The sequence below is a fragment of the Eubalaena glacialis genome, chromosome 13, assembly GCF_028564815.1.
Source record: "Eubalaena glacialis isolate mEubGla1 chromosome 13, mEubGla1.1.hap2.+ XY, whole genome shotgun sequence".
NCBI lineage: Eukaryota > Metazoa > Chordata > Mammalia > Artiodactyla > Balaenidae > Eubalaena > Eubalaena glacialis.
The window spans coordinates 56,279,678-56,295,252 of NC_083728.1; the positions used below are offsets into that span (position 1 = coordinate 56,279,678).

A 15,575-nucleotide genomic window follows, 5' to 3' on the forward strand; every position below is an offset into this window, starting at 1 on the left:
ATGCCTGCTCATGTGAGCCTGTGAAGCTCCCGTCCTTGGTGAGAGTTGGGGGACCCAGCAACTCCTATTTCTCAGTTTCCTAGGAGGCTGGACTTGTGAACCGTAGACACCCCAGGGGTACCGGGTGGGTCTGGAATGAGAAAAGGCCCAGTGATTTGTGGTGGGAGGAGGACGCTCCAGAAGCAGTGACGGCTTGTGCTCCAGCTGACGCCACCTTGCAGTTGCCCAGAGCAGATCCAGGGAGACCAGCAGCCTTTCTGAAATTATCTCCACTAACTGGGCTGCTAGTGAGAACCAACAGGGCTCCTGACTGGCCTAGAAACGGCTGCTCCAGGCCCCACACCTGCAGGGCTCCTGACTGGGGCGGGGGTGTGGGCTGGGCTCCTGGGGACAGGGGGGGCATGGGGGGAGGTGCAGTGAGACCCTGAGGCAGGGTCCCCCTTGTGCTAGGTTTAGTGCTCAGGAAGAATCAGACAGTGGTGTGTATGGGGTGCTCTGACCCATTCTGGGCAGGGTCCCCAAGGAGGGCTCAGGGAGCAGGGGCAGGAAGCGTCCCCACCAGATGGGACCTGCAGCCTGGTGCTGTCCCAATGCCACTCCAACCCGTGGCCTTGCTGGGCAGGGGCCAGAGCTGAGGCCGGCCTCTCACCTGGTCCCTTCTGGGCATGCTGGCGACCCAGCGCCACCCAGGCTGCTGTCAGCTCCCTGCTCAGGGTCCTCCTGAGACCAGGGCTCTCTTCCACATGGTGCCCCAGCAATGGAGTGCCCTGCCCGGGCAGATCCGGCCCCACGTGCAGGCGTGATGAGGCCTGAGTGAGACCACCTCCCCCGTGTCTGCAGCTTCGCTTCAGACCTTGGGGAGGTCAGACCCTACATACAACTGGCCTGGCCTCCAGTGAGGAAACTAAAAGACAAGTGTTCCACGCTGCAGGACCCAGGCCTGGCGGGGGCCTGGCCTGCCAGCACTCCGTCCCAGGGTGGGCATGGGACCCTTGAGGTTACAACAGGCTGACCTCCTCCTGAGGCACAGAGACAGTGGCCCCGGGGGACGTGCCTACTTGTTTCCTGTCCCTGGAAACAAAACCAGCAGAGGCGAACACGGGGACTGGAAGATACCAAAGAAGCTTTATTTCACCCAGTTAAACAGAGCTCACAAAAAACTAGGTAGTTCTTGGATAATCTTTGAATGTTTGAAAATGATTTTCAAAATTTAAGCTGTTAGACTCAATATGCAAAATATACAACAAATGATTCCAGGGAATCATGGGCTCTAGTTGGCACAAGCTCTGAGTCATAAAGTCTCAGGGAAGTGACTCTGGTTAAGTGGTTTATTCTAATGGCTCTGCGGTCCACAGGTGACTCCATCTCCGTCCCCGCCTGCTCCAGTCCTCCTGTGATGCTGGCTTCTGCCAGCATGTGGAACAGGAAGACGCACATGGTCTGTATCTCGGGACTCCGAGGCTCAGGAACAGGCCCAGGGCCTGTACCCGCCTAAGCACTGAACACTTCAGTGCCCACAGGCCATGGGGGTCCCCTCCTGATGAGGCCGATGCCACTCAGTGGTCCTGTGCATTGCTGGTGAGTCTACCGGTCTGCACCCCCAAAGGGCCATGCACCATGAAGGTGGGTGAGTGGGGCAGACGCACACATTGGGCCACCAGTGTGTCCTCACAAAGGCCTGGGCGTGGCTCTCAGCCTTCCCTCTTGACTTGCACCCCCCAGGTCTGTGCAGCACTGCAGAGAATTCTACCTGAGCATGGGGCAGCGGCAGCGTGCAGCTACGCGAGTGGGGCTGGGGGCGTGTGGAGGGCCCCCCCGCACTCTGTCTCACAGCTGACCCCACACACGCACCCCCTGACGAGGTGGAGCAAGGCTGGCCCAGCGCAGTGGGCCAGTTGCAGGAGCAGTTCACCTCTGCTGCCTCACAGAGGAAACAGGTGCAGACCAGCCTATCAGCCACCCCCCCCCTCCCGCCCCCCCGCTGCCCTTGGGCCAGTGGCCAAGCGCAGTGGGACTTGCACCTTCAGCACGTGTGCTTCTAGTCCCAAGCAATACGACCACCACGTGGGGGTGGATGAAAGAGGCCTCCTAGAAACAATTTCAGTGCCCAGAGGTTTTCCACAAAAGCAAAGGGAGGAGACACCTCTGTCAGGCAGGGGCCGCCTCCCAAGACAAGGACAGTGTCCAGCAGTACTCGCCGTCTAGGGTAGGTCTGATGAACTGACCCCTGTGCTGAGCAGGAAACTGAGGCTCTGGGGCTTGCCCAGGTCCCACCCTCTTCTGTGGGTGTTGTGTCCTTCATTTAGTGACTTCCCTCAAACACCTGGAATCCCTGGCCATCTGCTCATTTCATCAGAAGCTGCAGAAGCTCTGGTGACTGCACAGTGCAGGTGACTGAATGGGCACCCTCAACTATCACAAAGCTCTCGTCCCAGAAAGGAACCCCGTCCTGTGCCAGGGGGTGAAGTCTCCATGGGGACTGTGGACGTTCACCCCTCCCAGGTCCAGCGTGGGGCTCCCTCCCCTGGGCCGTGTCTGCCACCTCGGGATGCAGTCTGTGCAGACTGCTCTGGCCAGATGAGGTGCAGAACTTGAAGCCTCAGAGGCAGACACTAGAGTTACAGGAATCTAGACACCCCTCCCACCCCCGGAATGAAATCTCCCGGGGAGTGGGGGGGGGAGCGTCTGTCATGTGGCACGGGAGAGGACGAAGCCAACGGGAGTCCACGCAAGGAGCTCCTTGGGAGCGCGCCCTGGACAGCGGAGCTCGCGGGGTGGAGACGGGCGGGAGCGGCGCCGAGGTCACACCCGCCGGGCCCTCCCCACGCTCACGGCCCCAGGGTGTGCCAGGCTCGCTGCTCGGGTTCACCCAGGACGAATCTGCTCTTGGGACTCGGCTTCGGGAGGAGCCCACGCACCGCGGGGCCCTGGCCGCTCGGCCGCCGGGACCGCAGAGCAGTGTCAGTGGGCTTCCCCTCACGGCCGGGATTTCGGCAGGAAACCCCGCGCGACAGATGTCGTTATCAAAAGTCCTTACTGGACGAGGACTCCTAGCACGGAGGCTGACGGCCCATTTATCTAGAAAGCTTGAGCCAAACAAAGGTTTCCGGCGCTCTTACTGGTGTTAACGTGGGGGTGTTTATCATGAAGAAAGTACTGTACGGCTCCGCGAGGGAAGGCCCTGCAGGAGGTTCCGGGCCGCCAAACCCTGGGCGGGTCCGCGATCCCCGCCGCTGCCCTTTCTTCAACTGCCTGCGGCACTGGAAGCTCGCAGCCGCCTTGGGAGATCCCTTCCGGGTCGAAGCGCGGAGGGGGCGGGGCGCTCAGAGGGCCCGCCCTTCGGCTGAGGGGCGGGGCCTCTTGTTACGACGTCGTGCGTGGCGCAGCCATCTTGGAGCCGGGCGATGGCGTCATCAGGGCGGAAGTGTGGCGTGGAGGGAAGCGGTGTTGTCACGTCTGTGACTCTCAGGTGTTCCCTTGATCTGGCTTCCCAGGCTCCTGTCAAGTTATGGCAGGTGACCTTTGAGGGGGCCGGACACCCCCACGGCGGCATTGGTGAGCGTGACCGGCCGCGGGACCCCGTGAAAAAAGGGGCGATGTTAGAGTCAGGCGACAGAGCCGGCAGGGTGCCTCTGCCTGACCCATGTCCCCCCTCTCAGGTTCCCCTGTCTCAGGTCCCTCCTCTCAGGTCCTCCCTCTCAGGTCCCCCCACCCATGTCCCCCCAACCATGTCCCCCCTCGCAGGTCCCCCCGTCTCAGGACCATTCCTCAGGTCCTCCCTCTCAAGTCTCCCCTCCCCACGTTGCCCCTCTTGAGGGACACCCTCCCTCCCTCCTAAAGGGCTGTTCTGGAAACCTGAGCTAGCCACTTTATTATTGTTCCAGGTGCGTTCTGAGGTGTGTCATGGAGTGGACACCAGGCAGTTTTGTGTAAAACTTACAGGCTGGGAAGACAGGTGACAGTGGACAAAGCTTGTATTCCAGCATGAGTCAGTTAAGGACTTCGGGCGCTGTCCCGGTGGCCTGTGGCTTGGACAGCAAGTAGGGCAGGCTTGCAGGGAGGGGGAGGGGCGTGTTGGAGACAAAATTTGGTGAATCAAGGCACAGCAAAGGAGCTGTGACCTTTTGCACACCTGTGAAGCTGGTCTCCTGGGATCCACATCCAATCTTGCCCCACCACCGTCTGCTAGGGTGTAGATGGCGGTTCCCACTGGGAGTAGTTGTGGCGTCTGGGGGGTGGAGGCTAGGGTTGCTGCCCAACATCCACGGGGGGCCCCACTGCCACCCTACGTTGGTGAGTCCCTGAGTTCTAACTTGGAGGCCGCCTTTCCTTGTTTCTCCACAGCCCCTCCCTCTTTGAACCCACTGGCCTGGTCCTGGGCAGGGCCTGGGTTGTGCAGGTAGCGAAGTCCCACCTTCTGGGGGGTCCATCTCTAACGGGCACATGCGTCAATGGCATGGTGAGAGTGCTCCCCGTGGTGTCTGGAGGCTCTGAGCCGGTCTTGTGCCGAGGTCTGTGGAGCTGCATCTCGGAGGAGGGTCCCAGCAGCCCTGCCAGGACAGAGTTTCATATTACATTCACCCAAATCCCAAAAAGACACTTCCTGAATCTCCACGACTTTGTGTGGTGGTGTCAGGCGGCTCCATCCTCGGTTAGCTGGCTGGCCCACCCATGTCCCCTGCCTGGCACTAGGTGGAGCCACAGGCCCATGCAATCACCTCCCTACGTTGCAGACGCTGGACCTAGCTTTCAAATTCGGTCTCAGGACCCCTTAACTCTCCTTAATAAATCCACTACATGTAAACATCACGTTTTAAAGAAAAACAGCATTATTTTCCCATCGTTTTACGTTTGTGCAGATCTCTTTTTTTAAAATAATTAATTAATTAATTAATTAATTTTTATTATTTTTGGCTGTGTTGGGTCTTCGTTTCTGTGCGAGGGCTTTCTCTAGTTGCGGTGAGTGGGGGTCACTCTTCATCACGGTGCGTGGGCCTCTCACTGTCGCGGCCTCTCTCATTGCGGAGCACAGGCTCCAGACGCGCAGGCTCAGTAGTTGTGGCTCATGGGCCTAGTTGCTCCGCGGCATGTGGGATCTTCCCAGACCAGGGCTCGAACCCATGTCCCCTGCATTGCCAGGCAGATTCTCAACCACTGTGCCACCAGGAAAGCCCCAGATCTCTTAAAGGAGCTGCATTCTTGGCTCTGCTTCTGCTGAGTCGGTTCCGACTTTGCCTGTCAGGTACATAGCCTCTGGAATATCCCACTGTACCCTTTCATGAGGTCAGGGGTGAGAACATATAGTTCTTCGCAGCCCTATGACCCTGGACCCACCTCGCGAACCACGTATGGTTGACTCACGCCCTTTCTGGTGTTCTGTCCCCATTGATTTGCTGCTTTTTGATTCCTTTTGTTGAAGATAAGGAGGGTCAGTCATAAAATATTTAGTATAATTTTATGAGGAGAAATGAGCTTGTGGAAATCTGATTTGTAATCAAGGTTACTCTGCCTGTCAGTCTTGCTGAGGCCCAGATATATGGGATTCCCAGAGGACACCATCTGTGTCAGAGACTGGGTGATCATGAGGGTCCTGGTCCTTTCACCTTTTGGGGTCTATGGAGAGACTGGGCTGCTGTGATTGTGGGGACATCTTGCTACTTAAAAAAAATTAATTATAGATTTAATTAAAACTTTTTTAGAGCAGATTTAGGTTTACAGAAAAACTGAGCAGAAAGGACAGAGTCCCTGTGTGTCCCCTGCCCTGCGCACCCCCCGTCACTAACCTCTGTGCTCATGAGGTGCGCTCATCACAGTTATGAACCAACACCAACACGGTGTTAAGTAGCATCCTCTTCCTGTGCCAGGCCCCCGTGATGTGTGGTCCTCACATCTCCTGGGCTCCTCTGGGATAGGGTCTCTGGCTTAGTTTTGATGGCCTTGACCATTCTGAGGTGTGCTGGTCAGGGATTTCGTAGGGTGCCCCTCAACTGGGGTTTGTCAGATGTTTTTCTCATGGTCAGGCAGAGAGATGGTGACTGCTCCTCGGACCACAACCTTTCTGTATGTCCTGCTTCCCTCCCCTAAGATTGAGAGGGGCTGGAGGCACTGAACAGGGTCCTTCCTGTCCTCCTCAAAGGCAGAAAGAGAGAGGGAAGGGGCGAGAGCCTGAGGGGATGGCAGCCCGGGGCCAGGAGAGCATGTGGTGTCATAGAAGCAGCAACAGCAAAGCAGGGCTGAGGGAGATGGAGGCCCAATACCCTTGAGCATCTGGTGGAGCATCTGGTGGGAGCACCTGGTGAGGAGCCCTGCAGCCCCTCCGGTCTGAGGCCTCATCTCAGGGGGAGCCGAGGCTCTGCTTTGGTGAGGGACTCCTTGGTCCTGGTGGCTGAGCTCTGTCCGGGGAGCACATGTCCTCCCAGCTCAGCCCACGTTCCCTGGATCCAGTGGGCAACCAGCCTGCTGTCTCCCCGCTGGGCTTGCTCTCAGGTGAGCTAATGGGATTGTGAGTTCAGGCTGTCGTCTCCTCAGACTCCCCCTTTGGCTTTTCTGGGAGGCCTCACTCTGGCCTCGGGGCCTTGAGCCACTGCTTTCACCTGCTTTGCCCCTCAGGATCCCCGTGAGGCTCTGAGGCCCCCGATGGTGCTAGTCATGGGTGACCAGCTCCTGCTGAGGGCCAGGCTCCCCAGGGAGCAGGCAGGAGGGGTGATGGGGAGCATGGGTGTGTGCCCTGACGAGGTGGTGACTGTAGGGGCTGGCGGATACTCTGGGCTGAGTGGATTGGGCTGGATTGGGAGGTGGGGGGCCCACTCCAGGCTGTGCCTGTCACCTTCCCAGCACTTGGGGTGGGAGCAGCCTGGAACCGTATGGCAGTCTGGGCCTTACCCCTCATTGTCCTGGTGGCAACTGGTTTGTGGAAAAGCCTGTTTCCTTCCTAGAAAAAGAATGTTTGGCTCCACTCTCCGCTGACGTGTCCTTAATGAGTGAGGATGCTGAGTGAGGATCGAGGCTCCTGGCTTTTCATAAATGTTCTTAACGAGCCTCTGTTTCTTGTTGTCCCTCAGGCACAGCTGATGGGCAGTCTTCCCACCTGCAGGACCCGCCGAGGCAGCCCCACCCTGGGCAGCAGGATGTGGTTGCAGAGGTTCTTGCTGCCTTTGAGAGACGGTCTCCTGACCCTTCTTTTCTGTTGGCTCACGGCTTCTTCCAGACCCTCCACCTGTGTGCACCTCTTCGCCCCGTGGCCTCCCCAGCCGAGGAATCTGCTTAGCATTTAAAGCAGAAACAGAACCAGCCCTGCCCCCCAGAAATTGAACTTTTTGTTGTTTGTCTTCAGAAAAGCAAACCAGGTGTTGAGTTGGGCTCATCTGGATTGCTTCAGCCATGGGTGAACAGCCAGACCTTCCCATTTCAATATCCACACGCCTCATTTCTCCCTCCCTAGTGAGGGTCAGAGGTGCTTTGGTTGTGCATGACACAGGCTACCCCATTTCACTGTTGGAGAACTCAGAGCTCGCTGTGTCAGAAACAGAGGGAGGTAAGAGAAAGGAAAGCAGGATGGCCCCCTGCTGACCATGCTCCCAGGAGCCTTCTGTGCCCTGGGAGTTGGGCTCACGAATGGTCTGGTGTTTCAGGGATGGACCTTATTTTGGAGCCAGACTGCTGGGGTTCACATTCTGGTGTTGTTCCCTCCTGGCTGTGTGGCTTCAACTTCTCTGTGCCCTCGTTTCCTCACTTGTGAACTGGGGTTAACCCCACAGGGTGTGAGGATTAGATAAATTAAATCATGGAAGGGGCTAATGGTCAGTGCTGTGTAAGTGTCACCCCAAGGTGATTCTGATGATGGTGGTGATGACGATGATGATGGTGGTGTTGATGATGGTGATGATGGTGGTGATGACGGTGGTGATGATCATGGTGGTGTTGGTGATGACGGTGGTGATGATAGTGATGATGGTGATGATGGTGGTGATGATGATCATGATGGTGATGATGATGATGATGGTGCTGATAGTGGTGATGATGATATTGGTGATGATGATGGTGATAATGATTTTGATGATGGTGATGATGATGTTGGTGATGATGATGATGATGATGGACCTTTCAGCCTTGACTGAACCAGGTCCTGGAGCTACTGCTAACTGCCGGGACTCATCTAGAGGATGCCAGACCGCCATCCCATAGAACCAGTTCTAGCTCCATTCTTTCCAACCATCTGACTTTGACTGTGGAAACATGTGGGACTGTAATGTAATAACATTCCATTTCATCTCCTTAGTTTTTCTCGTATTAGAAAAGAAACACATATGAAGGAATATAGTGGGTCCCATGTAAAAACAAACAAGATGTGTGTAAACTCAAAAGTCAAAAAATAATTTAGAGGATCATAAAAGGACTCGCTGCTTGGTCTTTTTTGGTGCCCCAGTACATACTGAATTGACAAAATATTTGGGTCTCAGGCATTTCCAAGCACATGTCTTGTGTAGGAATTTAAGAATGCTTGTGTCTTTAATTTTTTTTTGGAAGGGGAGGGGAATTTATTCATCTTATTCCAAGTGGAAGAATATCTGATGTATCAGGACAGAAATATTGTCTTTTGTTATTGTCGCAAAACTTTATCAGAGGCTCTAAACACAACCATGGTTTCACTGGAAGAGTAAACCCTGGAGAGACGGGATGCTGGAGGTGACGGGGAGGCAGCGCATGTGAGCAGGATGCTTATCCAAGCCGCTCAGCAGCATCGGTATAGCCAGGGTTCCAGGAAGCAGCCAGCTGAAGGGTCTCTGTCAGAGGGTGTTCTTGTGACCTGTACTTAGGGTATCGTGGACCGTGGGCCACTGGCTTGGCCTGGGTTGGGGGAGGCTCTGGCATGTCCAGCCACCCGCTTCCTCACCTCTGTCACCGGCTTCCTGGAGTGAGGACCCGACACGGTTCCTCTCCTCTGCTCCACAGTGGGCTCCCAGGCTGCCGTGGGGGCCACACTCCCTTCTTGGTTCCTTCTTCACTGGGTGTTTTAATCACCCTCATGTGGGAGATTGAGTGGCCCTTAAAAGATCTGCTGGGCCTCGTCTTGGAGGAAAGAGCAGATGGAGCCTGTGCAGCAACGAGTCCTGCTGCGCCCGGGGACTTGGTCAGCGCTGGGTGACAGGGCAAACGTGTGGTTAAGGGCCGTGAAGGGGATCAGGATATGCCACGCCAAAATATAGCACCTTGGCGTGAGGTTTATTTTGAGCTGAAGGCATTTGAGAATCAATAGATACAGAAAGAGGCCTTTTTGGTGCGTCCCTCATCTGAATAAGAGCAACTTCTGGGAAATAAGGCTGCCGTAAATTCCTTCTGTCGGGCCTGTCTGCTCCCAGGGGGGATACTGTGAATAAATCCTATCCCAAGTTCCTTCTCGGGGACATTATCACATACCTTCTTATGTTTCGATTGTTCTCTTAAAACCCGTTGGTCTTTCCTAAAGAGACTTGTTTTTCCTGTAGGAAGGCTTTTCTCCCGGCTCCCTTTCCCCTATTAAATTAGGTATATAAGCATCTAATTGAAACCATTTACTGAGCCAGCTACTTTTCTTGGCTCCCATGTGCATACGAATGAACTTTTTTCTTCTGTTAAATCTGTTGTCAGTTTAGTCCACACACCTCAGTTACTGAATGTGAGAGGGTAAAGGAAAAGGTATTTCCTACCCTACAGCCTCCTTCACCACAGAGGCTCCGTAACTTGGCCAGACATGGAGGTGGGGTGAGGCAATGGGGGTGGAGGGGGCATGGGGATGTGAGGGCAGGAGCTGGGACTGCCCCTCCTCCCCTTATGTGTGACATCACCCTCAAAAACTCACCAGAATGAGTGGGAAGATGGAGATTGATCCCCTAGGCAGACAAATGATGGCTTTTCATCAGAAACAAAACATTGTCAGGCAGGAAGGTGAGTGAGAAGAGAGGTCCCAGCAAAGACAGGCAAAGGTTGTAGAGAAGGGAGGGGCATGCCTTCTACAGGGCGGGCGATGCGTCATTGTCTTGGGGGCTACACGTGTCAGAAAACTGAAAAAAATTTTAGCTTTTTCCTGTGTTTGGTTTAAATTCGGTTCAAAATGTCCCACATAGGAAACAAAAGGGGGATTTGCTGTGTGCTACCACCGTACCCTGAACTTGTCATCTCCTTGGCGCTCAGAGCGAACCACGAGTCCATTGGCTCCATCACCTGAGCCAACAGGAGCCACTGGGCCTCAGCCAGCTCTGGTGACCTCTGCCTTCAGGAGGAGCTGGGAGCAACCTGCGTGCAGGACGTCTGCCCCTCCTTCTGGAAGCCACACCCTAACCAGGTGCAGATGTGCCGGGTGGAGGTTTGCTGAGATGATTTAGAATGTTTATCATTGGAAACCTAATGTTCAGGTTGCAAGTGTGAGAGGTCATACCCGTATTTTCATGTAGATACAGAAGAACATATTTTCTGAATTTCGGGGAGCTTCCTTAAATCATGCTGGTTTTTCAGGGCGAGACACTCCAGAACGTAAGAGAGTTAAGATGCAAAATGCTTTAACACAGCTCTCTAGCATCGCGTGTGCTTGGAGTACATCTGTTGAGAATTATGTGGGCCCTGCTTTTGTGGAAACAAATCCGAATTGCCTGTTTATCAAAGGCAGAAAATTAAGGGGATACTGAGCTCGTGGTGCAGGGAATGGACGTGGTGACACAACTTTGAAGTGGTAGAAAAATTATTTGTCACTATTGTAAGCTTAATGGTGACATCTGGTATCGCTACGTGTTTTCTGGCTTTTTCAGTTGAATTTTGGTTCTTCAAACCCTCTCCGGGATTGAAGGTGGCAGTGGGCTTGGGTTTCAATGGTGTGGAAGCCCTGGCTGCTGTCTTATGTTACGTGGCTTGAGGTGTCAACCTGACCTCTGGGTCATTCCTTATGCTCTGGGATAACTGGGATCCATTTCTTCCCAGGAGAAAATAAAATATAAAATATACTGGATGATAATGTCCTTTGATCAAAGATCCTTAACAAGGGAACACCCAGGAGATCATTAAAAGGTTGAGATCACCCCTCCCCCTGTTTCCAAACATTGACCAAAGGTCACAGCCTGTGTACTGGAGGGCATGCTGGACGACCCTGCGAACCTCACGTGAGCACCGGGACCCTGCACGCCCAAGCCTCCTACATACAGGGCTACAGAAAGGCGAGTGGAAACAGGAGAAAGACAACCCCGTTCAAAAATGCACAAACACTTCCCCAGAGAAGATAGGTAGATGGCCAACAAGCACCTGAAAAGATACTTGGCAAAATGCAAATCAGAACCACCACGAGATACCATTTGCCCCCTCTCTGGTGGTTATAATAAAAATGCAAAATGACAAGTGCTGGTATAGATGTGGAGAAATTGGAAGCCTTGTGCATGGCTGGTGGGGATGTAAAACAGTGTAGCCGCTGTTGGAAACAGTCTGGAGGTTCCTCAGAAGCGTAAGCACAGAGTTACCAGGTGACCCAGCAACTCCACTCCTGGGTGCACACCCAAGAGAATTGAAAACAGGCACCTGAGCAGATACCTGCATGCCCACGGTCGTTCCTGCACAGTCACTGCAGCCGTAAGGTGGAAACAGCCTGTGTCCATCGACGAATGATGGATAAACAGAATGTGGTCATCCGTACAAGGGGGCATCATCCAGCCGTAAAAAGGAATGAAGTGCTGACCCACTACAATGTGGATGAACCTTGAAACCATTATTCTAAGTGAAAGAGCCCAGACAGAAAGGGCCACATACATGACATGAGTTCACTTGTGTGTGAAACATCCAGAACAGGTAAATCGAGAGACAGAAACAGATCAGCGGGTGCCAGGGGCTGGGGGAGGGGGTGGGGAGTGACTGCTAATGGGTGTGGGGTTTCATTTTTGGGTGATGGAAAAGTCTGGAACTAGACAGGTGTGATGGTTGCACGAGGGAGACCAGCGAGACTCCTTCCCCGTCCGTCCGAGTGAGGACAGTCGGGGATGGTGTCAAGGGTGCAAGTGTGTGGTGCTGAGAGGCCGCCTCTCTCCATCCGGCCCTTCCCACAGGGTTTCACGAGCTGAGAGCTGTAAACTGGGGTCTTGGAGGAGCTACCCCCTCCTCCCCGGCAGGAGGAGGATGTTTCCTGTGGTGGCGAGGGGCACGGAGGTCCGGGAGCCACGTTACAGCCCCACGGCTTCCCACGTGGTCTGTTCTCTTGGCAGGTTTGGCTGCGGTGAGTTTTGTGTGGCTGTTAGACATCTTCCCAGAAGAATCCCCGGAGAATTCTAAATTTCAGTTGCACTCTCTAAATTTTCATTAAGAGCTTTCACCCAGAGAAAATGATGGATTAGATTTTACCGTTGGAAAGAAGCCAGATAAAATTAGATGACTTTTAGTCCCCATGGCCTGCGCCTCACTCCCCGCTTTTTTCTAAAGTCTTTGCTCTTCTCTCTTGGTTCCCAGCAAACAGGTGCCTGCGGATGTTTATTCGTTGAAAATACTGATGTGTGCAGCTCCCTTTGAGCCTCTCTGCTTTTGTTTCACGAGTGATTTTGCTTTTGCTCCAATCTTTTCAAATCTAAGACAGCTTTGGACCTTGGGCTCCATGTTGGCCAGCGTGTGGTTTCTTTCTTCTCTTCAGTAAAGCTTGTTAGTTGTTAGAACTTTATAGCCGTAAGCTGATAGAATATTTTGCTGCACAAAAGAAATTAATCTGATTCCTTGTCTGTCTCTTCTTTTCTCTTCCAAACTCTCCTTCTTGGCAAAGTTAACCCACTGTCCCGTCCAAGGACAATTAGGAGTTTGCCTCCCAACCAGCCACTTTTGGCAAAGCTGTGTTCTGATAGGCGACTGTCTTCTGTTACCGTGTATGGATGGTGAATTGTGAAAACAACTATTATTTCTTCCCGCATCAATACAAGGAAGAAAGATTATTCTGCACAAAAACTAAGACTTAGATCAGTCTGGAGGAGCTGATGAAACACCATTGGGGAAGCCCCCTAAGGCGGTTGTTGGTTACAGGGGGCGCGGACATTGGCGTTATTCATGCCAGTGTCGCTTTCTTTAAATTCCACATGGTGTTGGCTTCAGCACCACATGCACTAAAACTGGAACGATACAGAGGTTAGCACGGCCCCTGCGCAAGGATGACACGCAAGTGCGTGAAGCAGTCCATATCTTTTCAAGATCATTAAGTCAGTTTTTCCAGAAGAGTGATTTTCAGATGGGTACCCTGCCCCCACCTCTAGGAGGCTCTGTCAGGATTTTGAGACAATATGACCTGAAAGAAAAATCGCATTAAATTTTATGTTATGGTTTGCATTTGGAAAATTTTCTAAAAATAAAACTTATTTTTATTTCACACTACTAACTGTGGATCAGAAAGTATGACAAAGTCTTCCTGGCTGATAAGGCTGCGTGGAATATACATTCTAAAAGAGTGATCTTCAGGGCAGGGAGAGACAAGTACAGGTGGGAATTTTGTGATGAGCACAAGACTGCTTCTAAAGCTGCCAGATTCTCCTTTTCACCTGTGTTCCTGCAGTTCTGTTACTTGCCACTAGATGTGTGTGAGTGCTGTTAAGGACTGCAGTCGTTAGTATGATAGATCTATTCCTGGCAATCAGTAGATACGCATAAATTCCACGTGGAATTCAGCAGAGATCTTGAGCAGGTTTCAGATGCCTCGCCCCCATGTGTCCCAGCATCTTAAATTAATCGTGTGGGAAAGCTCTCCACTTGCAGGAAGGGAGATTTTTGTGCTGTATTCAGACGTGGGCGGATCCTAGTATGTGTTACCTGGAGCCTGGGAGGAACCTGTGGTCCGGGACGCGGTCAGAAGGACCCGGTCATAAACGACAGGCTTTCCAGGTGAAAACCTCCCGATTCTCCTTCTGTGGTGCCAGTTTCGGCAGACTAACAGCACCCACCAAAAGTTTTATTGGTTTCTCAAGGCTGTTTCAAGATGATGCCGAAATCCCTTGGAATGTTTCTGGGACCGCGGATTCAGGGAACAACAAATCACCACCAACTGGGGTTCTCTTGCATTCTGGAGCCTGAATCAGAGATTCAGGTGTCTCAGGGCTGCGCTGCCTCTGGAGGCTCTCGGGGGCTGGAAGGGGGAGGATCCTTCTGGGCTTGTCCAGCCTCTGGGGCACCAGGTGTCCCTGGGCTGTGGCCGCGTCACTCCAGCCTCTGCCTCCATCTTCGCGTGGTTTCTCCTCTGTCAGGACTCCAGTCGTTGGATTGAGGGCCACCCTGATCCAGGATAATCTCATCTTAAAGATCCTTCACTTTATTACGTCTGCAAGGACCCAGTTTCCAAATAATGTCGTAACCTGATATTCAGGTTGTATTCATCATGTTTTACAATTTTCTGTATCTTGTGATGTCTTGACATCTTAAGAAACCTTGCTTCCAGACCCCACACCACCTCCTTATCCACCTCTCACACACAGTGCCAACATCCCCCCTTGCCCTTAATCACCCAGGAAGAGGGACCAGACAGCTGGGGACAACCCCAGCACCCCCGGAACTGATAAAGGCTCTCCTAGGCCTCCCCCTGGCTCCTGCTTCCACTCGGGTGCTTCCCCATGGCCCTGCATGTGTGGCCTCATCTCTAGGACCCTTGAGTCTAATAAACTTTTTCTTCCCGAGCTATTCTTCTGTGCCCACACATGACCGACCATCTCATAAGAGAACACAGAACAGTCTGGGCACAGATCAGGGTGGATGTGGATATTTGGGGACATTCTTTAGCCCCCACGTGGACTGCACACACGTGTACATTGGCGTTAGGCCAGCAGGTCTGGCCACTGTCCCCCTCCCGTGATGCACACCGGGACAGGGTGGCCAGTCACCTGCTGGGATGACCCCATCCCAAGGCTGAGGCCCTGGGAACCTCCATCCGGGCTCCGAGGTGCTGCTGACTCTGTGCATTTCAGATAAGCAGGAAGTTCCTGAAAGGAAAACCACAAGCTTTATTTTTATTTAATTCCAGGCCATTCTGTGGTTTTTGGAGATGGTCTTTAAAGATTTGTTTTTGATTTTTATCTCAAAGAGAATGCAGAAAAGCCCATGGGTCGGGCTCCAGAGAAAATACACACAGAGAAGACTAGCAGCGAGCTTGCACCAGGCAGCTGTGCGGAGCAGGCAGGATGGGCCTGGGGGGCACACTCTGGAGGAGGAGCTGCGGCTCCACCAGCAGGCGCTGCTCCTGGAGCCCCAGCCTGGGCCACGCGGGGTGAGTCCCCGCAGGCAGAGGGGCCGAGCGGGCCGTCGGGTTTAGGGGAGGTCTGCTTTCATTGTCACCGGCCCGGAAAGCACACCAGGTTCCTTGTCCCCCCACCACCACCTCGGCCATAGTGAGGGTGACAGTGCCTCAGGGGTCCCATTCGATGCCGCAGGGGACCAGCTAGAGGATGGAGAAATGGCTTCCTAGAAAACACTGTGAGGGGTGCCCATTTGGGGTAGGTCAGATGGATGGGGAGAGAGGAGGGCCTTCTCCCTGAGAGCTGACCCCGGGCCTGGTCGAGAGCTGACCCTGGCCCTGGCCCAGAGCTGTGGCTCTGGCTGCACCCCTG

The 15,575-nt window shown here is 53.6% G+C and overlaps 1 non-coding gene across 1 annotated transcript; it reads left to right on the plus strand.

Moving 5' to 3' along the window:
* The first annotated feature begins 13,070 nt into the window (after positions 1 to 13,070).
* On the plus strand, positions 13,071 to 13,174 carry LOC133104600 (U6 spliceosomal RNA). Its single transcript, XR_009703661.1, has one exon. It is a non-coding gene; the product is annotated as a U6 spliceosomal RNA (small nuclear RNA).
* Positions 13,175 to 15,575: the final 2,401 nt, after the last annotated feature.